The sequence below is a fragment of the Pseudonaja textilis genome, chromosome 1 (genome assembly GCF_049901715.1).
Source record: "Pseudonaja textilis isolate UNSWEBS1 chromosome 1, rPseTex1.2, whole genome shotgun sequence".
Taxonomy (NCBI): Eukaryota; Metazoa; Chordata; class Lepidosauria; order Squamata; family Elapidae; genus Pseudonaja; species Pseudonaja textilis.
This window is the reverse complement of record NC_141990.1, coordinates 255,862,413-255,890,243: the sequence shown is the minus strand read 5'-3', so window position 1 is coordinate 255,890,243 and position 27,831 is coordinate 255,862,413.

Below are 27,831 nucleotides of genomic sequence, written 5' to 3'. Positions count from 1 at the left end.
AAGATCAGCTCATTTATTACACTGAGCCTGCAGCAGTAATAACAGTATCTTGAAAAACAATATCACAATTCTTATCAGTTAAACACCCCATACTTCTTCACACCATATCCTCAGGTCAGGCATAGACCAGGATATTATTTGCTGAAGGTAACATTTTCTCATCTTTTCAATCCATCCCACACCCCAACCACAGATTGATAAAACATGCAGGATAGCAAATGGTATATAAGTGCACATCAACACGGGTAGTACCTAGCACTTCATATTATCCATTTGGTGATATGCTATGCTGCCATCCTAAGCACATGGAGCTAATTCTTCACTGCTTTCATGTAAACTCAGGAGCTGCAGGCATGTTAAAATGAATCAGCAAAGAAGGATGTAAACCAAGAATTCCTTAAAGCTCCACCTTTTGAGCAGAGCATTAGGGACATCCTGGATCATATTCTGAAAGAGAGGAAAGGGCACTGCCATCATAAATTCCAAGCAAATAACACTTGGAGTAATACAACTAACATTTTCTCTTCTGTAGAGAAAAGGGCAAATTAAACAAGCTTCCGTATCAACTTGCCTTTGAGTGTCTGATAAGGAGAAGATGCACTGCGCAGGTTTAAGTCAATAATGAAATTTAATTGGATTTATTTAACTAGACAAGAAAGCATCATCTAAGGCATTATTAAACACATGCATATGTTAACTCCTCAATGCCTTTCTAAATTATTTGTCTGGGTAAGCCCACGGGCTTTAAAAGAGAAACTTGGACAAATCCTAAATGGACAACCTAGAAGTCAAGGCTAAAGCCCTGTAGTTGGCAGAATACATATTTTGTGTACAGAATAGCCCAAATCCACTACATCTATAATAATAATAATAATAATAATAATAATAATAATAATAATAATAATAATAATAATAATAGTAGTAGTAGTAGTAGTAGTAAACAGTCATACAAAAGTACATCTTAATAATGTACAGTCATACCATGGCAAACCAGGGAAAAATCTTTTTTTAGCAGAGATCCTTCATGACACCCTTCAAATCAGAAGAGAAAATATAGGCCAGGATAACACAATGATGTAGCTTAGTGTATTACAGCTTTGTAAGATTTGTAAGATTTTATTTGAAAAAAATAGCCAACATTTCTCAATTCTCCCTTCCCACAATACTTTCTTTACATACGTTTGGCAACATTTTTTAACATGGGGGTAAAAGCATTTGTAAGCCCACAGCTTTCCTTGGCTGTTCAGTGGTGTATCAGGTAATAATGTACATTAGATGGAGCCACTCAAAAGATGGGGCCAGGTAAATTAAGGAATCAAAGAATTAACATATTAAAAATTAATATTTTTACTCTTTGTATATTCCACTCTTTCTATCCTTGGTGACATTAAACATTTACAACTTTGCAAACATGGAAGCCTTGGATTATATGCTCGTCATGCTCAAAGAGTTCTACAAGTAGTCTTTGGATTATAACCATTTGTTCAGCGCCCAAAGTTAAATGAATTGTACTTATGACAAATCCTCATAATTCCAGATGTTACAGTGAACTGGCAGCACATCATGTTTTCTGATGTTCTCTGCCAGCTTTCCATAAGCAAAGTCAATTGGAAACCAGCAGGAAATCAGACGTTGCAGTCACAGGAAGTCAGAAGTTGCAGTCACATGAAGTCTTCATTTCATGACCCACATGGTCCTTGTTTAACAACAGCCAGCAATTGGGTCTGTTCAGACTGTCCTCAGTAAGCGATGCAATCACATGATACTGCACTATAGGTATGCATCATTTAGCAATGACAATTCTGGTCCCCTGCAGTTTAAGACTTCCTATATTTCTTTATTTTCTTTCAGAAAAACTTAATATTCAAATAGAAATGAGGCACATAGGTAAGATTCATCCATTTTTGCTTGCAAAAAATATATTACAATTTTAGAAAGAGATTAACACCAGGGACCCTCACTTTTATGAGGAATAATTCTACTTTCAACTTTTGCATTTTCACAGCTACTAGTCTCACTATTGTTTTATAGATTTCTTTTTGAAATATGCCAAAGAAAATGCCACTTCACAAAATAAATAATTTGCTTAAAGAAGACAGTCTGCCAGTCCAGTGACTTGTTTTCATGATTATGCAGCTTTAAGATACTGTATGAAACCTTAACTAGAGAGAATCAATCTGACCCAGCAACATTCCTGTGTTATGAACTGATACAGAGTTTTCACAGCTTTAGATTACTCACTTCTACCATTAGCACTTACATTATGTCCGTATCAGTAAGTGGGATAATAAATTTACATTACATTACTTTTATTTATTTTATATTTATCAGTAAATGGGGAGCCTGCTGCCCTCCAAATATTGAGATCGAATCCCACAAACCCCAGCCAGCACATCTATGAAGAGGTGATTATGTGAGCTTTGGTTTTTTTTAAAAAAATAATACACATAAGCTCCAGGAATAGTCTGTCCATTAAAATCTGCTTTTGATCCAGGCTAGTCTCTCAGTAATTGCTATAATATGGATAGGAAAAGAGACAAACAGATTGTCTATTCTATAATGCAAGCATAATCTGGGGCTGAAATATTGACTGGCTTTCTGTTTTCAGATTTGGGGGACAGCAAAAGAATATTAATAAGGGAAAGACTGTGGATAGTTAATTAAATTGTAAATCGTAAGAGAGAGGATTTAGCAAGAACTGGACAGGCAATTAATTGGTGATAATTAATTAGTCTTGAATCTCTATGGGAAATAACTGACTTGCTTTCAGTAAAATAGCTCACATGTTGCAATTGCAAATGTAGAACAGAAGAACAATATTCAATCTGTGGCATAGCACAAGCTACACCCACGGTAGTATTGTTTTCAATATTGGACATCTGAATAAGTTATTTAGTTCAGTGATTCATGAAATCTTTCTAGCCAGGTATGAAAGCAATAGCATTGCTATTTACCACTAGAAATTAGAAACTAATAAGAACACATGCCTCCGATATGATGTTCTTAATCTTGAAAGTTAATAATTTTTGAGTCAATGTTTATGATTTATAATAGAATTTCTACTTTGAACAGAGTAGGTTTGTTCAATATTTTAGTGTTAACACTTCATGGTCAATATATTTTCAGACTAGGGCACTATTATTCTTTGAAAACTTTTGATCCACATAGGTTTGTTATTATGAGAGACAATGGTGAAAGGGTACATATAGGCCTCGAGTTATAACAATTAGTTCAAAATTTATAAGTGAAAGTTTGTTAAGTGAGTTTGTCCCATTTTATGATATTTCTTGCCACAGTTGTTAAGTGAATAATTGCATTTGTTAAGTAAGTAACATGGTGGTTAAGTGAATTTGACTTCCCTATTGACTTTGCTTGTCAAAAGGTTACAAAAGGTGATCACATAACTCAGGGACACTGCATCTGTCATAAATATGAACAGTTGCCAAACATCTGAGTTTTGATCATGTGAGCATTGGGATGCTGCAGCAGTCATAAGTGCGAAAAATGGTCATACGTCACTTTTTTCAGTGCCATGGTAACTTTGAACAGTCACTAAATAAACTGTTGTAAGTCAATGATTGGTATTGGTTCAGAACAAGCAGGAAATGTATATTTAAATGAAAGGCACCAAGAAGAAAAATGTAACAAATGAACATGTACCATGGAAGGAACTCACATAACGGAAAGCAAACCAAGGATATCAAAGTACTATGGATATGTTTTCTGTGATGATCCACATGCTTCCTAAACAATCAATTTCCAACACTAAAATAAAAAAGATTCAACCTGTGCTGAAGACAAACAAATCTGTTCACTGGATCAATCACTGACTTGTAATAAGAATTTGATTTGAACAAAGAAGCAGAATAGTTTTGATTTCAATGCAAGACTTTTATTTTATCCTCTGTGTCGTTGATACAAGTTATAGAAAGCACCTATGTTTTGTCAAGCTTTCATCTTATCTTTGATGAAGTTATACAAAGCATAGTGATTTTGTTCAATAATGAAACAAAAAGTACAATAATACAGAAGATTCTCAGAGCAAGAATTTAGTTTTCATTCTTTATAGCTAACATAATGGGTAGCTTTGCCTAATACCGTTCTGTAGATAGCAGTAAGATAGCAAATTATGCTATCTGTGTATAATAGCTTAAAATAAATATATCGGGGAAATGGCTGGTACCTAGCAAAGCAAAGCAGTTAACTGCAGGAAGAATTATGAAAAGACAAACCACTGAATCAAGAAATGTGCAGTCGAGAGTTGGCAAATTAACACCAAGTTAAGAATGTAAAGCAGAAAAAATTAACCACACAACAGCACCAACTCATTCCTACGAATCCAGCAGTAGACCAACCTCCACAAGAGGCAAACTGCCATCAAAACATATTCAGTGTGATAGGGCTGTGTTCTTGGAGCCTGCATCAAAGCATTCTGTGTTCCCTAGTGTTGCCTCAGCTTGGAAACAAAACAGGACATTTTGTACAACTTTTTAGAATGTTCACAAGGGGGGGGGGCTCTTTGGAGTTATGGTATCTTGGAAATGTATTAACCAATAAAGCAACAGATATAGTTCTACCTTTGCTGCCAGTGGCTGGCATTAATTTGAGTAAATTTATTAGTAACCATTAGCAAATTTACCTTGAAGTTGGACAGCCATGTCTATCACAACATCATCATTTAGTAGTGTAAACTATTCCTAAGAATTCTTAATTTTCTTTTATTTTCTTTTTTACAAAACTTTATTAAGTAAATTATTAAAACATTGGACATGGTGTTACCATCCCAACAATCCTGGTTGTCATACATATTATGGCATAAGATACTACTTTAAATACATTTATACATTTATACAGCTATACATTTCTATGGTATTTCTCAGTTTTAGTCATCCGTTCTGCCATCCCTATTGTCTTTTGATTTTAGATCCTTCCTTTTTTCCCACCATTGACAGAATTTATCTCATACTTTATAGTGTTCTATCTTGTCTTTGTCTTTCATTTCCCAGCTTAATTTGTCTATTTCAGCGCATGTCGATATCTTTTTTATTACATCATTTTCATTGGGAATTTCTGTTTTTCCACATTTGGGCAAAGGCTAACCTTGCTGCTGTAATCACATGTATTATTAGATATAGCTCCTCTTTGTTGTATTTTTCTGTTATAATTCCAAGTAGGAAAAATTCTGGTTTGAATTCTATTTTATGACTTAGTGAGTTCTTAATTTTCACAAGGAAAAGAAAAAGGATTGAAACTGGACATACTACCAAACAGGTAGAAAAGCTAAATTCTCCCAAATTCTGATAATATCAACATCTCAGATAAGGAATGATTTACTGTAGATCTTTTATTCATCCATACTTCATGGGGGAATATGTCATTTATCTCTTCTGCATAACCTGAGAGAGGGCAGGACAGAAACCAGCTTACTGTATGAAGCATTCACATGAAAACAACATGCATTTTTTAAACTAGAGTAATGTTTCTCAATCTTGTTAACTTTAAGATGTGTGGACTTCAATTCAGAGAATGCTGGAAATTGAAATTCTCCTATCCTAAAGTTGCCAAGGTTGAAAAACACTGAACTAGGAGAAGAACAACATGAGCTAGACAGCATCTTATGTCAGTATTCATTTGTAAACCAACCACACCTTCAAAGTAGAATAGAATAGAATTCTTTACTGGCCAACTGTGATTGGACACACAAGGAATTTGTCTTTGGTGCATAAGTTCTCAGTGTACATAAAGAAAAAATAAAATACATTCATCAAGAATCATAACACACAACACTTAATGATAGTCTTAGGTTACTAATAAGCAATCAAATCATACTAGGGAACAAATAATATAAAAACAATATAAATTGTAAAAATACAAGCAACATAGTTATAGTTATAAGTTGGAAGAGATAGGTAATAGGAAGTATGAGAAGAATAATAGTAATACAGTCTCACTAAATAGTTTGACAATGTTATGGGAATTAGTTGTTTAGCAGAGTGATCGCATTTGGGAAAAAACTGTCCTTGTGTCTAGTTGTTCTGGTGTATAGTGCCCTATAGCATTGCTTTGAGGGTAGAAGTTGAAACAATTTATGTCCAGGACGTGAGGGTCTGTAGATATTTTCACAGCCCACTTTTTGACTCATGCAGTATACAAGTCCTCAATGGAAGGCAGATTGGTAGCAATTGTTTTTTTCTGCGGTTCTAATTATTCATCAAAATCTGTATCTGTCCTGTTTGGTTGCAGACCCAAACCAGATAGTTATAGAGGTGCAGATGACCGATTCTATAATTCCTTTGTAGAACTGAATTAGCAGTTCTTTGGTCAGTTTGAGCTTCCTGAGTTGGTGCAGAAAGAACATTCTTTGTTGTGCTTTTTTGATGATGTTTTTGATGTTATACATCCATTTTAAGTCTTGAGATATGATAGAACCTAGAAACTTGAAGATCTCTACTGTTGATACTGTGTTGTCTAGTATTGTAAGAGGTAGTAGTAGAGGACGGTTTTTCCTGAAATCTACCACCATATCTATGGTTTTGAGTGTATTTAGTTCAAGATTGTTCTGGTTGCACCACAAGGCTAATTGTTTAACCTCCCGTCTGCATGCAGATTCATCATTGTTTCAAATGAGACCAATCACTATTGTATTATCTGCAAATTTGATTATTTTAACAGAGGGATCCTTTGAGATGCAGTCATTGGTATATAGAGAGAAGTGGAGAAGAGTACACAGCCCTAGGGAGATCCTGTGCTAAGTGTACAGGTATCTGATGTGATTTTGCCTAACTTCACCTGCTGCTTCTTCTCTGTTAGGAATTTATAATCCATTTACAAGTGTGGTCAGGTACAGCTAGCTGATTTACTTTAGTTAGAAGAATAACTGGAATGAGCAACTGGTCTGAAGTCATTCAGTTCCTTGATGGAAGATTTCTTTGGCACTGGGATGATTGTAGACATTTGAAGCAAGAAGGATATAGCACATCTCCAGTGATTTATTATAGATGCGGGTAAAGATGGGGACCAGTTGGTCAGCACAAGCTTTTAAGCAAGAAGGAGTTATCTTGTCTGGGCCTGGTGCTTTTTCTGGCTTTTATCTGTGAAATAGGCCTTACACCTCATTCTCTGTAATCACCAGAGGTGGTGGGCCCAATGGGATGGGGTAGGCTGCAAGAGGCTTGGCTGTTGTTGGTGTGTCTGAGATGTGGTCTGTGGAGATGGGTGGCAGTAGTTTCCTCTTAAACCTACAGTAAAACGCATTCAGGTCATCTGCCAGTTGTTGATTTCCTTCAGCATGGGAAGAAGGTTTGCTGTAACTGGCAATATTTTTTAGAGTTTTTCATGTGTTTGCTGGTTCATTTGTTAAGAACTGATTTCTTAGCTTTTCAGAGTAGCTTCTTTTGCTGCTCCGATCTCCTTTGTTAATACATTTCTGGCCTTATTGTACAGTATTCTATCGCCTTTTCTGTAGGCTTCCTCTTTGGTACGACATAGTTGCTTAAGTTTAGCTAAGGTTTATTGTTACTGTATATTGTCAGTTTCCAGTCGGCACACAGTAGGGAGAGAAACAATGAATTTCCAGGGGTTTTCTTCGCCTTTGTTCTACTTTCTTTGTGGAGCCACCTCTTTTTTACAGTAAAGTCTACCAATGCATATTGTAATAAAAAGTTTTATTTTTCAGCTGGCTATTTGAAAAGCCCAATGCTGAGAGAAAATGACTGGCCCAAGGTCATCCAGATGGCATCCTAAGGGAAGAGTAAAATCTAGGCTTTCCTGTTACTAGACCAGAATCTTAATCATTTTACCTGACTATCTTTCCCAGAGTGTTTGATTACAATTTTTATTAATCCCATCCAACATGGTCAGTGGTTGCACCTGATAGGAGTTACAGCATAGTCATTAAAAGCATACTGAACTAAAGACAACAATCTATCACATACTCCTATTCATTTTCAAAACTCCATGGTTAATTAGAGAAAAAGGGGTATTCCATACCATGTTAAATGATGTTCTATGTCATTGCAAGCAGAGTAAGGGGAAATGAAATTCTTATTCTATATATATTATTTGATCAAAACTAATCAGGAAAGAAAATATAGCTTGAAGTTCCCACTGTGTTGGAGAGGCAGTGAAAAAAGGAAATTCTATTAACACCATTATTGGACAAGGAAAGAAAATAAGTTAGTGAAACTGTTTAAATCAATCATGTTATACATGCCATGTATAATTGTTTGCCTGATAATGATTGCCTGATCATTCTGATTCAAGCATTTTCAAAAGGAAATGAAAGGGAAAGGGAAGAATATGGTGAACTCTGACAAGAACATTGATGTGAAAGAAATATATAAGAATGTTTCTATCTGTCTCATAAAATCTGAAACCTAATTAAAATGATGAATCCACACAGGAGAAACAAAGAAAAGACTATAATCATAGCTGGGCTTTTCTGTTTTATCTTTTGATGAAGTGATGGCCAGTTCCTCAGAGATAAAAAGGGATGGATAGATCAGATGCTGACAGCTGGTCCATTACTGCTCCTAGCTATGACATTTCATACTACCAACCAAACCTTTGGTAATGTTCTTCCTTTCATATCCTACCTGTATACTTGCCAAGAGATCAGAAATTTTGGACTCTATTTTCATCAAATAGAAATTTTACATTCAACTCCACCATAGCCAGCTGTGCAACAATTGCTCTACCACATTCTGGACTACACCAAGTGTTTCATAAATGAATAAATGCTATCAAACCTCTAACCTAGAAAAGCAAAACGCTGGGCATTTTAAGTTTTATCACACAAACCAGCTCAAGGACATAATCCTAAAGCAATAGACAAATGTTCTACAGAAAGGAATGGTTTCCTTTGATTTCCTGATGCTGTTCTGGGAAGGACACATTATCCTATCCAGAGGTGGGCTTCAAAAATTTTAGCAATGGGTTCTCTGCCCAGTTGCTGGATGGGCATGGCCATGGTGGGTGTAGCCTAGTCAGCCTCGTGCACCACGGCAAGGGGGGGTCATTTTTGCTCTGCCTAGACTCCGGAGGTTTTCCTTGAGCCTCCAGGAGGGTGAAAACAGCCTCCCTTGGCTTTCTGGAAGCCAGAAACAGGCCCATTTCTAGCCTTCAAGAACTTCCAGGAGGCCCATTTTTCGCCCTCCCCGAGCCTCCATGCCTGCACTTACTTGCATCCAAAACGGGCTGTGTGCAGACTCCAGGGAGGGGAGGGGAGGGGTGGGTGGGGCCAGCCAAGGGTGGGATTTGGAGGTTCTCCGAACTGCACCAGAACTTAGCTAGGGGCTCTCCCAAACTCCTGCAAACCTGCAGCAGCCCACCCCTGATCCTAACCATAAGGCCTTATTACTTTTTAAAAATTCTCTTCTGAAATGGCTTAAGCTGAAGGATTGGAGAATATTTCCCCAGTAAAGTACCATTTCTATCTCCTATGCTTTTGCAAAAGCATTGCCTTCTTTCTATCTTTCAACACTATGTCAAATCCAGTTTCCTCTATAGATAATGTAGTCTTATGTTTTCAGTTCCAGTTGTGCTCCTTGAAATTTCCAAGTCATGCCCATGTATTCCTTCTGTCTTCCCTTTCTAGAAAACTGGATAAAATTTGTAGAAACCCAGAAGTAATATCAACCAAGGCCAGATTTCCTCAACTTGGATATTATCTACAAGACTACAACTACCAAATTATCTCACAATGTCATGATGGCTGGAGAATTCTGAGGCTTTAGGTTCATGTATATGTAAAGTCACCCAAACTATGGAGGTTGACTAAGATTCATTCTAAAGAAAACAAGAAAGCTACATCTGTAATAGCTTTTTTTGAAAAATAAATATTGTACTTGAAAGATCATTATTTTCAGAGTACGAGAATATCATATTTTTCTTCTTAAGTCTGAAGTTACCATAAGGCACTACAATCTTTCATTAAACGGGAATGGAAGCAGCTGGCTCTGTGCCCTTTCTACTGAACATCAGCATAACCACATACAATTTATAATGGGTTATGACTTAAAACTCCTGAGAAATTTAATGGATTTGTGGCCACTTTTATATGCTGACAAGAAATAAAGAGGCTAAACTTCAGCATTCATCCCAAAGTTTTATAGCCATCTACTGTTAACTGCTTTGCAAGGTGGGGAAGTGGTGTTTTTTTGTTTGTTTGTTTGTTATTTACTTTGGACTTGAGCAGGATTGGCTCATTAAAGGTGTTCAACCATTTGTGAGCTCAGCAGTGTCAGTGTAAGGGTTCTTTGCTTTCCAAAGACTGGGCACAACACAGAGTAACAAACCTGTGCACAATATTTTATTCCAGTACACACTTTCTGCAACAACAGGGTATCGCACTGCCCACCTCCACCCTTCTAGAACTTTGCAAGGTGATGCTGCCACATAAAGATGCCTTTAAAACTTAATCTTCTATACTCAGACTCTTAATATTCAGTTTACACAAAAGTCTATAAAGGAGCATTCAACCATTGCCTTTCCCCATAACCATTGCACTAGTTGGGAGCAGATGCTGTTTCAGTGTGATTACTCCTTTTCTAGATGGACCAAATTCCAGACCAGCCTCCAAGCTTTGCTCTTAATTAGTGTAGCATTTGAGCACTTTAACTGATCCCAGGCAGGATTCCCATCAAAGTTATTAGATTTTTATTCTACCTTTATTACTTTATGAGTAACTCAAGGTGGTAAACATACACAATACTCATTTCTTTTTCCACACAACAACAATCCTGTGAGTTAGATTGGACTGAGAGAGAATGACTGGTCTGAAGTCACCTAGCCAGCTTTCATGCTTATGATAGCTTGTAATCCTGGCAGTTGACTGATGGTGTGGCCTGTATTATGTTTAATCTTCAGGTATTATCTCCCACTTCACCTGTATGCCATTTTCTATCTCATTCTCTTACACCCACTCTGTTTCTGTGTTTGCTTTTGTAGGCTAAGGTGCTGGGTGTGGTAAGGCTGCCTCTGGACATCAGCATGTCCTTGAAAACATGGCTCAATTAGCCAGGCAGCTGGAAGAATGCTTGGATGCCTTGAGTATGAGGGTATAGCTGAATGTCAGAGGGAAATGGGAGGGGGAAAACTTGGTTGCATGTCTACAGTTATCCCAAGTTCACTCCCTCACACTCAGTCATCATTTTTTACACACAGACATCAATTTCAACAAGCACTTCTGTGAGTACAGATACAGGTTGACTTACAACAATTCATTTAGTGATTGTTCAATGTTACAACAGCACTGGAAAGGGACCTATGACAGTTTTTCACATGGCCCATCTCCATGGTCATGGGGTCAAAATTCAGATGCTTGATAACTGCTTTGGTGTCCCACTTTGAGCAATTCAGCATTTCTGAAATATGAAATGTCATATTTATGACATTGTAGTGTCTTGGGGTCATGTGATCACCTTTTGCGAGCTTCTGACAAGCAAAATCAATGGGAAGTCAGATTCACTTAACAACCATGTTACTAACTTAACAACTGCAGTGATTCACTTAACAGTTGTGGCAAGAAGGGTCTTAAAATGGGGCAAGATTCACTTAACAACTGCCACACTTAGCAACAGAAATTTTGGGCTCAATTTTGGTTATAAGTCAAGGACTACCTGTAGAAGCCAATGCTTCTTGCAAATCCAGCAATTGAGAGATCTACTGTTCTTCAGAAACAAAGTGCTAAACTTGTTAAACTCTTGCTGAATGCTCAGATTCATTTCACCCTAAGTCATCTGAGGTATAAAAGAATAGAGCAATTTCAGTAAGTTGCTGTCAAATTGTACTTGAGAGGTTTTTTTTTTAATTGTTCCTTGGCAAGTAAGAATACCTAGTAGGCCTTGGCTAATCTCATAAAAGATAAGGAAGGTCAAATCTGACTAGCATTCAAACTGGAAACTGCTAGGAAATTCTAGGACAGCAAGCTATATTTGCTGTAAAATATTTCTGTTCCATTGTAAAGAAAATACACACTTTCTTGTAAAATCACTGAGGACTGAGTTCTATTCAAGGAAGCCTTTATCTTATTTTTATTTTATTAATCATATTATTTGTAAGAACTTCTGGTAATTCATATTTCAGAAATGCTGAATTGCTCAAAGTGGGACACCAAAGCATTAACAGGAAAGAGCAGAATATATGAAGGCAAAAGAAAGTGGCCCAAGACCTCCTGATAAACTCATGTGAACTGGAAATTATCAACTCAGAGTTTGAACTCAAATTAATCTAAATAATGTATTATGATTAGCATAAATAAAAAAATATGTATTAATACATGGATTTTGTATTAGAGTTAAATACTGGAAACTGACACAGTACCAAGCACCAGAGACACAGCAATTGTTTGCAATTAAATGCAACTAGAAAGGGTTGTTTACTTTTCTAAAACTTCGCAAGATTGCACAAGGGGAATTCAAGGTTGCACACAATGGGACCATTTCTTGCACACCATTGGCCAAGTATAATGGAAGAAGAACCCATACTGCCTAATTTTAGAACCCAACACACTGATTCTATAAATCGGATTTATGGGAACTGATATCCCAATCCCAATATATTTGGAAGATTGGCTTAAATCAAACATAGGATTATAATACTTTTGATGAGCTAGTGTCCAAAATGGATGTATCTCAGAGAAGAATAAATGTTTGTTCAATTCATGTTGAATAAAATCATATGCTAGCAATTACTGCATCACAAATAATATAGTCCATCACTGAAAGTGAATAATGGTAATTTATACAGGTAACTCTTAAAAATCATGGCAACTTGAGAAGACAGAATGAGTTCTACACTAGAAAACAACAGCTATACATATATGATAGCAACAATTATTATGGCTACTCAGAAAAGCTTTGGAGTAAAGTAGCTTAAAAATAAATAAACAATATCAACACTAACTAAAGCATAGATTCATAACCCAGCTTTTTTAGAACTCTCAGAAAAAAACAACTTTTTTTTTGCAATTTCATGTTTCCACACGAGCTTTTCTTGTTCTTTCCCCATCCCCCATTCCAGCTTCTAACATTTGGTCTTGCTATGGATATAAAAAGCATAGAGCATATATGCATCACACATAAGAAAGTTTATACATAGATTAATGAAAAATTAATTCCATAGTTCAGTGGGATTTATTGCCAAGTATGACGGTACTTCCTGGGGTAGAATGCACTATAGCTGAATTCAGCAGGCAGAAAAGGCTGGAGTGCATATTTTGAATGATGCCGATTTTTAGGGCTGTGACACAGAAGTTAAGTAATGGTTTTAATATTTTGTACTATGAAAGCCTGTGGGCAACCCACAATGTGTACCTAAATATTGTGTCAGAAATTATGCTTCTTCCTCAGGATCAGCCAAAACAGCCTCTCCAATTCTGCTTTATGTGGTTCTATGAATTCTACAATATGGGAATGTGAAATGGCAGTGTGTCATCTGTAAAAACTGATGTTACAAATCACAGATGGACACAATTTTCAGCATTGAAAAAAAAAGCATCATGAAAGGGGGATGCAATGCAACCAGATTTTGAATGGACCAGTTTAACTGGAGGCAAAGTAACACACACACACACACACACACACACACACACACACACACACACAAAGTTTGAAGCACTGACAAAAAAGCATTCTTATTTGAAAAATGCCTACAGATAATCACTGGATTTTTATTAGCAAGGTTATTGTCAGAAAGTAGCACTAGCTGCCTGCTCTTTCCAATTAGCACTGCTGGATGAAGACAAAAGGGTGTTTTGTTTTGTTTTTAAAGGAATGGCATTATGCTGAACTTCTCTGACAAATTGCTCACGAGACATTCCCTGTAAAGAAAATAATTTGCATGGGTCAAGAACAGGAAGCTGCAAAAGCAGAATGCTGAAACAGCCTGCTTGCTTCAGAAGCATTCATCCTATTAGCCAGATATCCTGCAAGGTGTGAAGCAACACAGCCATTATTTAATTTTTAGACAAAAGTGCTGATGCAATTTCAATGCAAACTTAATAAATCAAGGCCAAAGCATATTTTCAATATTCACATGAAAGGGTCTTTATGTATTTATTTGACATGGTTAATTACTGCTTTTCTCAAAACCGTTCTAAGCAATTTAGCAAATAAAAACAATTGAACATCTTTAAAAACGTCCACTAGTTATAAAAATACCATCAGCTGAGCATTAAAGAAAAACAAAAAAAAATTCTATCTTTGTAATTGAGTTTGGCAGTGTGGAGCTTTTGCTCCTACAAAAGCTATTCGACTAGAACATCTAACCCAGCTAGCATGGCCAACAATGAGAGAGACTGGGCATTGCAGTTGAGTAAGGCATTTGATAGGGTTAGGCCATCATTTTTCTATTCCTGTCACAAACCACAGCAGAGACTTTCAAGAAGTTCAGGTTCTGAAGCCTACTGGTACTCTTTTAATCACTGGTATTACACCTTAAATACTGTCCTCAGCTGCTAGATACACCATATGATAAAAGCTAGTCCTTAAGATATTAAGGTTTTTAAAATGTATTTAATTATGCCTAGAGACTGGTAACTAGTACTGAACAAGCTCCAAATATGAACGCCTTCTGATAGTATTAAGAGATACAAGGCTTCCTTATACCATTGTCTTCAGAGGCAATAATTCATTATAGCAGTCCACTTTATCCAAGGCTGATAGCCTGTGATTTATGAGCAAAAGGAAGACATTTTAGCAATGACTCCCACTAGCCTTTTGCAACATCTTGAATCCTATTTTTATCCTATTAAACAGAACTATGCAAGTCGTCAAAGGAAACATTGTGCAGCACAGATTTACTAACTCACTGAAACCTACCACAGTGAGTTGGCCTCCGACCATTATTGTAGATAAACCTTAAATATTGTTGAACAAAAAAAGCACTGATTTCTCACAGCTCTCCTCCTGACTTTATTATGTTCTTTGAATAGTTTGAAATGATGGTTTTCTCTGGAAAATCTTGTGATTTTGATAACTTATTTCCTAAAGTATTTCCATATAGGTATTTATACAACACAGCTTTTTTGGGGGAAGGTAGGGGAGTAAATAATGCAGAAATTTTCCTATGGTTACCTTGTTCCTTCTTAGCTTTAACAAAAACAAAACTGAAAAGATACAAAGCAATTAAAAAAATAGGTCAAGTGAGGAAAGGGGAGAGAACAGCCTCCCAATGCCCTGTGAATTTTTCGTGTGGGAGCTCTCTGAATAGAAAACATATGATGTCATTCCTTCCTGTATGTAATTTGCTGTTTGTCACCCAGGAACTTATGACCTGCTTGCTTCTTATTCTCTGCATGCTTTGCATCATTTGGTGACCAAGAAATCTGCCTTTACTTTCCATGCATTTTCCAACCTAAAATAATGTATTCTTGAGCTTTCTACGGTTGAAAAAAAACCCTTGATAAAATTTTCCAAGGGTGAATAATACCAAGGCTGAAGAATGATTTGCTGCAAGGCAGATTTGCATTATTAGTTTTGAATGTAGGGTTTTCTTAATACATCTGCTGACATGCTATATAGTCACTGTCACACATTTACCCATATTTTGTTTATTGCTAGAAAAGCAAACATCGTTAAGGGAAAGAGAATATACCACAAAGCAATCCCTTAAAATACACTACAACCAAGCCATTGTTTCAGTTAAAACAAGGCTTGCTACTCATGAATCAATTCAAAGAATTCCAGTTTATCCATTCACCAGCCCATTTGTTTAATAGAGCAATTTTGTTTCATTATGAATGAAGCTTTTGACAACTGCACTGCAACTCAGTAGCGAGTTGTCCATTTGCTGTTTGATGGTACTTCAACAAAAATATCAAGCTAACTTACAGAAATGAAATTATGTTTAACATACAACAAAAGGCTTTTTAAAGGGGGTGATTTACCTCTGGTAGTCAGCCAACATATCTAGAACTGTCTATTTGGTCTTAAGACAAAAATAGATGCTAGAGTTTTCCACTTAGACTTCAAAGTAAACTTTCTACCCAAGGAACAAAATCAAAAAGAAATCATTTTATTTGATGAATATATTCTTTGGGTGCAAGAGAGATGTTTCCAGAAAAATCCAGTACACTGTGGGGAAGATACACCATGTAAGTTTATGTGGCAACCACTATACCTCTTAACCTGAAACAGCTTTGTTCAGATCCAATCCAGATCTACATCTGCAGAGATCAATCAGGAAAGTCAGCTTTACCTTAAGAAGAATCACTAAAGAATGGAACAGCTAAGATTGATTTAGGGAGGCAAAAGGCCCTTTTGCATATTTTTAGCATATTCCAAGAACCATGACAAAAAGAGTGTTTGACTTCAAGTGTTAGTGAATCAAACTATTTTTATTTTCTGAATTATTGGATCCAGTGATTGCTTTCATAGGGAACCCATTTGGGAAATTCTGAGAAAGTTCTGTTAAATCAGGAATAATGTTTTGTATATGTTTACAATACAGCCACAACCAAGTTTGTTTTCATGGCATGACATGTCCTAAGGAATTCTCCCATATGACCAACTCTACTTTCATTGTTTGACAAGGTCATGGGACTCACAGTTTGGCTCCTCCCAGGAAACAACGTCTATATCAATGCTTTCTATGGCAGCTCAGCCACAGAATAATATGCATGCATATGGAATGGAAAGTAATCATGTTGTGGAGATTCTGATTTAATGGTTTGAATATTCAGAACACAGCCTCTTTTGCTGAGGCATTTTTGCTTTGCCTGTACATATATGTGCATAAGTGCTACAGCCCCAGGATTTGAAGCAGGTGGATCAGAGTGCTATTTCCAAGATACAGATAATCAATTCTCTTACTAAATTCTTCTGGAGCTATTCCCTTACTCCTCATTTCAAGGTCAAGAGAGTTTTCTTTTAATGCAAATAAGGTACTTTAGTAAATTCTGAAGTATGGGACACCTAGAAGAATAAAGGCTCTGTCATAAGCAGGTTTCAATTGCTTTATCTCTATTATCATTATAAAGTCTTATGAGTGGATACCAAGGACTTTTAAATTAAATGTCAAATGCAATCTAGCACTGGAAACATAAAGGGTTTGCCCTAGGGGAAAACGTTCCTGACAGTCTTATTTGGCTTGTCAAAAGTGGCATTTTCCTCATAATTATCCGTTTGCATAAATGAATCACCATTTGGCCAAGGATATTGCCGGAAACTTAAAATAGTGCAAAGTGAAGCAGACAAGCAGTTCTGAGGATTCGCCTGTTTTTTTTAAAGAAACATGAAGATAATAACATAGCCTCATCTTTACAAGGATAATTGGGCAAGGGGACTTAGTTCTTCACAGTGCTAACAAAAGTGTAGCATTCTGTGGATTAAGGAGATAGTGACTGTGAAAAATTGTCCTTTTTATATATGTATTCAAATATTCATAAAGGTATTCTGTGTGTGGAGAGATCAAAATATTAATAACATTAAAACATTTATGCAGGTTTCATTTTCACTTCTGAAGTGAAGTAAGCCGCTTCCAAGATTGGCAGCTTAATCTGACAATTACAGCCCATCTTTTACACCCCCCACCCCAAAAAAAACCCGTCTTTATTATACAATGTGCAATGAGGAACTAAATCCAATCCGTTCACCAGATTCTTTCTCACTAACAGACTACACTGAATCCCTGGCTGCTTTTCTCCTCCTCATCTCCAGCAGGCTTCCAGATTCCATTAGCCATTGGCAGGAGCAACCAGCTAGGAGTAGCTTAATCATTAGCTCAGCTTCAAAAGTCTCATACTAGTCTTTACAAACCCAGCACGGTCTTCACTCATCCTTCCTCTGTCTTAAAAGCAAATGGACCACTGTAAGCACCTGCAGGTTTGAAAAATACATTTCATTTAAAAGCAACCCAAGGTTCCCCATTCCTATCATAATATTGAATACTACATTATTTGAGACTTGGGAAGATGATTTAACGTAACACTTCAGTCCATAAACAATAAATGAAGATATCATTTTAAAGGATACATCAATTAAAGGTAGACATGTTCAGTCCCTTCTGGATTACAGGTTTGAAGGACTATTCAGGATACATTTGGGAACAGCTGTTCCCTTGATCAAGACTAGTTAGTATGTATTTTCATTCAAGATTTTCCAAGCCACAGAAGTTTTAATTAAAGAACCAAAAATCTATTTCAGACATGGCATCTATTAAAGATGAGGCATTTCAGATGCAGTTGTTGGAATCTATCCGAGTCCAATATACCAAAAGGCAGCTAGTATTTTATTAGAAGAAACCATAAATTTTCACCAACCCTTTGTACAATTATAATGCTAAAAATAGCTACAAGGCTTGTGGGACTTCAGCATTTGGATTAATCAAATCTTGCATAACACAAGTGGGAAAACTGCAACAGGAACAAAAACACCAGAGAATTTTCAGAGCCAGATTATAAAAGTCAAAGATAGAACAGCAGACACAGAAACAGTTTGTTTCTGTCTAAACTGCTCTTCCAGACAATGAACACTTGCCAGAAAAGATTCCTCAAGCTTGTAAAAGTGAATTACAAGAAACAACAACATTGTAACTGTATCAGAATTCAACTAAGTCAGTGGTAGTCAACATGGTCCCTACTGCCCACTAGTGGGCATTCCAGCTTTCATGGTGGGCAGTAGGGGTTTTGTCCCCTACTTTATAAATCACCATTATGTGGAACTGGTGGGCGGTTAGAATTTTTTTTACTATTAACAGAGATACAAAAGTGGGCGGTAGGTATGTTGACTACCCCTGAACTAGGTGGTAGATTGCTAAAATCTATCATAGCTGAGGTCTTAATGTTATAATAATATTCATGTAAATGATGTAAATTATATTTTTTTTAAAGGAACACTGCAACTATTTACACATAATCAGCTTTTAAAACATAATCAATGTCTTTAACAAACACAGTCAGACTGTATCCAACTGTAACGAAATTCTGCTTCATAAAAATTCTGCTTCATTTTCCATATCAGTTCTCATTCAATTTTGATGAAAAAGGATTTGATTTAAACATTATTTCAAAAGAGAAAGAAATTTTGGACAAATGGCCAGGGAACAGTTAGGTGGTTTTGCATTTTTTTAACTTTATGGGATGTGCACCTGAATATCTTTTTTGTTAATTTCTGTGCAAATCTCTTTCCAGGAGTAGCCTTCTATTCTTTAAATCCATCAAGCTGTCCCAATTTGACATGCTACTTCACACACAAAAAAAAATCTCTGAAAAAATATATGTTTACCTACCATTGTTATTGCCCAGGGTGGCAATCTTTAATTGTCCTATTATTTATCAATAAGAAGTCATCAGGAATTATTTGCATTTTTCTTCTCTTCTTCTAAATACAAAAAAAAAAAAAAAAGTCTTAGGAAGCTAAACATTCAAAATGAGAAAATGTGTTATAGGTGGTAAAAACGTATATATGTTCATTTTGCTGAGAAATTTGGATAGCAAGATTGGATTCCAATAGGAGAGTCATTTTCCTTATTTTAATTGGTACCTAGAACATTTAAAAGAGGGAAAAAATAGACATTTATGACTATTTGCAGGGAACTGCAGTCACATGACTGTGTTTTATAACATTTTGCTGAAAACCAGCATATATTTCCAGTTTTCGTAAGTCTGGCCATAGTGAACCTTTGGTTCACTTAATGACTATATCATTCCCTTAACAACCATTGGGATCACTTAATGACTATGGCAATAGCATTATGACCATACAGGGGTGGGATTCAATTTGTTTAACAACTGGTTCTGTGGGCGCGGCTTAGTTGGTGGGCGTGGTTTGGTGGTCATGTGACTGGGTGGACGTGGTTTGGTGGTCATGTTATTGGCTGGACGTGGCCAACTCAATATCACTCACATCGAGGCACCATCTCCTCACCTGGCCTCTCATGACTGTGGGGATGCTGCAACAGTCGTAAGTGAAAAAAGGTCATAAGTCACTTTTTTCCTGTGCCATTGTAACTTTGAATGGTCACTCCACACAAACAAAGTACCAGCAAAGGAAGGGAAAAAAACTCAAGAGACATTCATGAGACCGGAAGTCTAGTCCTGCCAAGAATGTAATAAGAGTTAATGGAGAGGCAGTTTCTGTAAGCAACACCATACACTTCCTGCCTTTCTTACAGGATTAGGCCAGTCATTTCTTCTAACAACCGATTCTCCAAACTTCTTAGAATGTTAACAACCGGATCTAGAGAATAGGTGCGAACTGGTAGAATCCCACCCCTGTGACCAAAAAAAAAGAATGCAAAATCAGGCCAGGTGTAGGTGACCTGATTTACAACCGTCATGACTTAAATTGTAATAGGTAGACTCCATTACGGTCATAATTCAAGGACTGCCAGTATCTGCAAGAAATATCATTTTCTTGCAAGAACTAGTGGGACCACAACATAGAAAAAGTAATAGAAAATAAAAACATTAAGGTGCTCCAGGACTTTAGAATTCAAACGGAAAAACACTTGCCACATAATATCCCAAATGTAACAACTGTTAATGAGAAAGTTTGGATAGTGGACATTGCCAACAGCAAAACATAAGAGAAAGTACCAGAGTAAATCACAAAATACAAAGACCAGCAAAAAGATAGCAAAGACAGTACCAATAATAATAGTCACTTTGGGTGTGATTCCAAAGCACCTGGAGACCACCTGAACACTATCAACATTGACAAAATCACTAACAGTCAATTGCAAAAGGCTTTACTTGGAACAGCTTACACCCTGTGACACCATATCTTTAATCCCATAAAACAACATCTGCCTATCTCAGGTCGTTGGAAAAGTCTCGAAAACTGGAAAAAAATGTGAAATCCATTCTAAACATCTGGCTGGCTATGCATCCAACCCTAATAATAAATTAGTGATTTCATAAATTAACTAACATGTAAAAACTTAGATTCCCAAAATTTTACCAAGGAAGAAGAATGAAAATTTTTAGGAAAAACCAGTAGCAACATACTGAAATGTAATACTGTTCTCAGTATGACAACACTGGGCAGAAACTTAGTGTGGAAAGATCCAAAATGTAATATTATAATAATTAATATTATAACATTAATATTAATGTTGGAAGTGATTTTAATGCAATATGCTGTATATTTTCTTATCAATTAAAATTAAAATATATTAAAATTAGTTGCTAAGATGGATACGTGTATTGTAAATGATAGTTGAAATTATTTTCAGATTATATTATTTTCTGTATTTGGTAAAGAAGTCATTGCTTTTGATATGTGCATTTCCATATATACCTGAAGGAAATAGTAAAGCAATATCCCATCCATTTGGTTGTTTTATTGGACACATTAAAGAAGTTATAACCTGTGTGTTGATAACATTGAAAAGCATTTCTGAAGAGAAACCCAAAACTGTATTGCAAAAGAGGAATGAAAACATAGAACATTGGACTAGCAGTGAAATTTGTTCCCCAGACAAGACTCTAAAATGAAAGAATGTCATTTTAAAACTGCAGGCTACCCAGAACCTTTTCATGTTATGTGATTTTTCTCTCTTGAAGCATTTCTACATTAGGTTATTTAGAAAAAATAAGTTATAGGGGTTTTATTGATTTTTTGCAGTAAATTATGTTCTTGAAATACGATTCATTATTTCTGGTATGTCCTGCTTAGCAAAAAGCTTTGTGATAGATACTTAAAAGCAAATATATTTGTGCATTTTTCTGCTGCTGTAACAATTGTATGATCTCGTTAGTTAATATTCTATAAATATCCCTACCTTAATATAGTGAATTCATTAACAGAAGTATGGATGTCAAAGATTAACTGCCTTGCTTTTTACTGATGAAAAAAAAAACATTTTTAATCAATTGGCAGGCCTAATACAGCAGCACATACAGTAAATTGCATTTATTAATTCTATACAGATGCTCAGCGTAATTCAATTGTATGACTCATAAATCTTTTACCGCAGTCCATGATATTGTAATATACAGTTGCCATTATCTTGACCTCAGTGACAGCACTTCTCAAGTTGACTTTACTGAGCCAAAAGTCCATTTCATAATACTAAGAGAAGACAGACTACAGTAATTGCACAACTCAGCTGCTGTTCTGGCACACATAAAACAAGAATGGCTTCTTTTTAAGAACAGTCTGAGTATAGAACAAATATTACAAAATAGTCTTAAAATACACATTTTGGACCAGGATAATTTTCTTTCTATACAATTCCTGCAAAATTCAGTGGGGTATTTTATGAATGGGAAAATGTGCATTGATGTTGTAAATGAACTCGCTCTTTAGAAAATATTGATGCAGAATTGCAACTTAAAAAGACATGAAATACAATACTTCAAATTGGAGATTTTTCAGAAGCATATTGGGGTTTACAAACATATGTGCCTACCCTTCATACAGTTCCATTCCAGGAAAAAGACAAAAAGAAATAATAAGTTGTAGTAAGCAAAATTAATTTAAGGCAAGAGATAAAAAAAATAAAAATCTAATTGTATCTAGTTCATTCACTATACCTCTCCATATCTTTCTGTCTTTGCAAACTGTTCTTATTTCCATCACACCCATACAATTCATAGGTTGTATACTGTCTCTTTTTTGAAATCTGATCAATTCTATCCAACCATTGCTTTCTAGTCTTCCCCTTCCTCTCAAAATATTAATTCTTTCATCAAGTATTAGTTCTGCAGTTTGGGCTTTGTTCATTCTCTTTATATGACCAAACCAAAATCCCAAAGAACTTTTTCATACAGCCCACCAGTTTTGTAAATTCAATCCGCAATCATTCAGCATCCATTCACTTTTGACTCTAACTCTTCTTGCTTTCTGTATTTCATGTTACAACTTTAAAAAAAATCTAGGCAATGTAAAAGTTAATTCTCAGACTGATAAAGATGTAGAAGACTGTTGGGTAAACAACCATCTTCAAATCCTGGGTTATTGGTGAAGAGACCTGTCATTTTACCAGTTCATAGAAAGGCTGCTCAAAGATTTTAAAAAAGGTATCTACTGTAATGTCTACTAAAATAATGTATATTGATTTTAAATAGGAAATAATTCAGTAAGCAGAATTCTTATAACATTATCTTTTTTTGTCAAGAAACTTTACTCAAGAGACTCTACGGAAATTATGTTTGGGAAATGTTTGATCAGGCAAATGCCAAAGACAGCCTGCAATAAAACTGAACAATAATGAAGATCACATTCAACAGACGTACATGTACACCATACGTGGGACAGTATGTAGGACAGAGTAATTCTATTCTCAAAATGTAACATTGGGGGGGATGTAAATTAGCATCTGTCAGGAAAGCATCTAGCCTCTTCTTGCAAAATATAAACCTATAATTTTTCCCCTAGAGAAAGGACAAAAGAAATTTGATTTTAAAGTTATATTTCTTTCAAATTTTAGGCACTTCAATTAACAAAAAAATTTGAAGACTACTAATTCCTGATATTTTCAGTATTCACAATTAATTGTAATCAGTAAATGTAAATGCATGTGATTTTGTCAATATGCAGTATAGTAAAATCAACAGCATGATCCACAAAAGTTAACTCAGATATCTGAGATGAATCTAGATATCATAAATTAGTTTCATTAGTAATTCTACGTAATTTCTTCCTTTTACTGAACTGTATTTACTCAAGTAAACAATTATTCTTATAACTCTTTTCTTCTCCCTACTTATCTGCCTATCTGATATTTAGCACTACAAAGAACTTTTAATGAGAAGCAAACATACATACAATATACATATAAGAAATGTAATATACATGATATCCAATTACGTCCATATGGATCAATATAAAAGAATAACGATGCATTGATGTACATCTCTAGTGCTCAAGTACAAAGCTCATATGTTCCATTTCTTAACAGCAAGAGGGAACAATGGTTGTCAAATCTAGACCATATGTAATCTGTAAGTGACAAGTTGCAGGGTGCATTTCAAAAAGGAAAAATTCAAAATGAGGTGAAATTTTGATAAACATTAGCTTAAATTTAAATTAATTAAAAATAAATCCAAAGTAAACTTATGCAGTGCCATCTTTACAATTACTTCCCATGTATTTAACATTTTTCACCGTTCATCATATTAAATATTACAATGCAGTAATAATTTTTAAAGGAGGCTTCATGGCGTGCATCAATTTTTACTATTTATTTTTTCATGAAATCAAATTTATCAAAACAGGTATAATTCAGAAATGGTTCCTGAAATATACATCTGGATTAAAGATAGATTCCTGAATCTGAAAAGGTATAATAATTACATGTTCATGAGTAGCCCTCTATAACATACTCAGAACTTTATTGCTAGATATACATGGGATACACCAATAATATAACAATTAAAAACACAGTGTTGTGCTGTTCATAAAAAAAACACATTACTGACTCATTGTTTTGAACAATATAGTAAAAGAGGGGGTAACTTATCTGTAGACATGCCATGTAGCTAGCTTTATTATTTATTTGGCAGACTTAATTAGATCATACTGTAATGAGCACATAATTGTTTCCAAAACAGTGCATCTTCCTCAAGAATAATAGAAAATTTAAAAAGACAGTGGACATGTTTATTTAATTAACTCACTTTAGGGTTTGCACACTTACACTTTAGCCTTTCCACCATTTCCAGCATGGCCTCCTTCAGGGTCACACATTGTCTATTCTGAAAGACAAAAAGAATAAAAATCCTACTATCAAGTTTAACAGGCAATGGAGAAGGAGAAACTGACTTTTGGCACTTTTTAATTAACCAAGTTGCTTTGAACCCCTGAATATATTTGCTTTTTCTGTGGGGACCAGGATTAAGCAAGCAGTGAGTAAAGGCAAAAAGAAAAGATGAATCTTCCCAGAAAATTGGGAGCACTACTGGAATGAAAATTAAATGGAATTCTGTAGGCCAAATTATTCACTGCCTTTGTCCTATGCCCCAGTTTCAAGCAGGCCTAACTTTTGCTAGATGCTCCACATTCTTCATCTCCCACTGAATTCAACTGTTCACAAGGGGCAACACAACCCCCTTCATTATAATGGTTTTGCTGAGAATACACTAGGGCAATGGTGACCTGGCTCCAAGCTTCATTTATTTTCTATAATTGGTATTAGCTTCCCGATAATTTAATCCTGGACATTGGTGGTTTCATTTGTAAGAACAGTGTGGGGGAAGAACTTATTTAGGAAGTAATCAAAAGTTCTCACTTCAAGAAAGATGCAGAGTGCTAAGCACTTGTGGAATTTGTTTCTTTGGCTTGAGCTGCCTTTCCTCCAAAGATAAATTGCAGTTTATTTTTAGTAGGATGAAAAGCACCTAACAAGTTAACAAATATCTGTACACAGCATGCTTGAAAAAGTACTCTTGTAATTGTCTTGCTATCACTCTACAGCTTTGTCAATATGATTTTTTTATTGAGGAAAGAAGCATTCTATCCTTTATATTAAGAATCAGTTAAAAAAAAAAACCCTATATTTAAGGCTTCTCACAAGGCATCCTGAAAAGTTGCACGAACTATAAGAAGCACAGCAGACCATTTTTGTGAACTGGTATGCTGAAAAAGTTTTCATTTAAAAGATGGTATATATCCCAAATCTATTTCACTGCAAATATTTCTACAAGCTTGAGCGATCTTCAGAGGCAGTAATCCAGCACTTCCATTCTGACAGATAGCTGGATTTCTTCATGAGGCAGAATTTAAATACTGCCATGCTGGCCAGTAATCAATAAAAATTGTTTGAAAGTTATCTTTTCAAATAAAACAATACAGGTAACTTCAATAAGAGCCTAACTTTTCATAACTGCACTTACTGTTTTTCCAGCCATTGTATAGACAATGTAACTTCTATAGTGAGTAACTTCTACTTCTTGGTTTCTTTTCAATTTCCAAATCTATCTTTGGATTGCTAGATCCAAGTATTCAAGGATTAGCATATTAGCTTCTATGGTCAACCAAGATTGTCTAGATATTGTCACCTGTTGAGATGTATTTTCGAACACTTGTATCTAAAGATTTCATATATTACTTAGAAATATCCCTTCCTATAATATCCCTTCCTCCTCACTAGATTTATTGATTTATCAAATTTATATGAATGTCCATCTATCCAGAAAAACTCTTGCTAGTAAACAAAAAGTAAAAGTATCAACAATCATAAAATGCCCACAACATACAATCTCTCATTAAAAATCTCAAGTTACACTCATACAACCATTCCAGAGGTCCCAGATCTAACATCATGGCCTCAATTCTTGGAGGAAAGACTTGGGTCTTCACAGATTTCAGAAAGGTCAGTAGGATCAGAACTATCCATCTGGGTGGGAAGAGGCAACAAGACAAAGAAGGCCTGCTTTCTTTCCTCAGCAAAGGAAGTTGGAGCATGTTCACAATGACATAGCTGTAATCTGTAATCTAATTCCATGCTATGAAAATTCTAAATGCTACAACCAGCCCGAAGCCAAATGGCAGCCAGTGCAATTCACACAGCAGCATTGCGTGGCTGTACCATAGTGTGCCAATACTGTATATGTTGCTGCATTATGATGCAGCTGAAGTTTCCAAATGCCCTGAGCAGTGCCTGTCAATATAGGGATTGGCCCAACTGGCACTAAAGATGTATTTGTGAGGAGACCACCCTGGACACAGCTGTCACCTTCTCTTTGGCACTCATACAATGAAGGTCCAGAATTCAACCTTTCTCCCTTTATCAATAGTAATGGGAGCCATAAGATCTTGAAGCAACCAAAGAAGGCGATAAACTATTGAAACTCAGTGTCGCTCCCCATCACAGCCAGCCCAAAGGGAAACTAAGATTAACACTATTGAAAGTTGTTGAAAGATCAAGAAGAGCCAGGGAGAATATACTACACCCACCCCAAACTCAACAGAAATTATCCATAAGTGCAATCAATGCTACCTTGATGCAATATTACAGCCTGAATCCTGATGGCAACAGATCCAGATTATCTGCTTCCTCTAGAGTCCTTTAAAATTGTAGACTAACACCTTCTCAACAATCATACCTAAAAAGGGAATTTTAGAGATATAAAAATTGTTCAGTCCAGCTAATTTCAGCAATAACACCGTATTACCAACTCCTTTATGATAGATGGAAGCCACAAAGCCACATTTACCAGCTCTTGAATGCAACTATGTGTTCCTCCTGGGAGGTCCTAACCAGCCACACACATAGCACAACACAGCATTCTAAGGATTCTGTCCACTTCCTCAGAAATTTGCCCCAGTTATCTCCAGATGACCATCATAGCTGGGTTCCAGTTTCAAAAAAATCTGAGCAACTTTATCCATCCGTTACTGAAAATAATCCTCAACACAATCCATGATGGCTATGAAATCCCAAACTACTTGTGACTTTAGGCCAAGGGAAAGGAGGTCAAAACCTCACAGCTGTTCAGCAGGGAGTTGGTATATAAGCAGAAATCCCAACTTCACAAATAGCATTTCATATCTGATTATCTACAAAGTGGTGCCCCAGAAACTTCCAGAATCTCCTAGATGACAATGGTCACTCCTCAGCCCTATTCTCTATTTTCAATTGATGTCACACCAAGGGCACAGTTCACAATTATTTGCTCCATGCCTAGCCTGGTTTTAATTCTGCACACCAGATCAGTCCTCTCATCCACAATTGTACTATGGAAAAAGGAGGCCTTCTTAAAAACCAACCTGACATTTATCAACAGATAAAACCCAGCATTCTGAAGCTTGGATAACCAGGCCCAGGGACTGATGCACACCAGGGTTGAAATGTAGCATCTGCACTAAACACAGAGGCCACCTTCACCAAGACTACCCCTTCTCTCCCTATGCACCTCACCATTATGATGTCCTTGCTTGCCTTCTC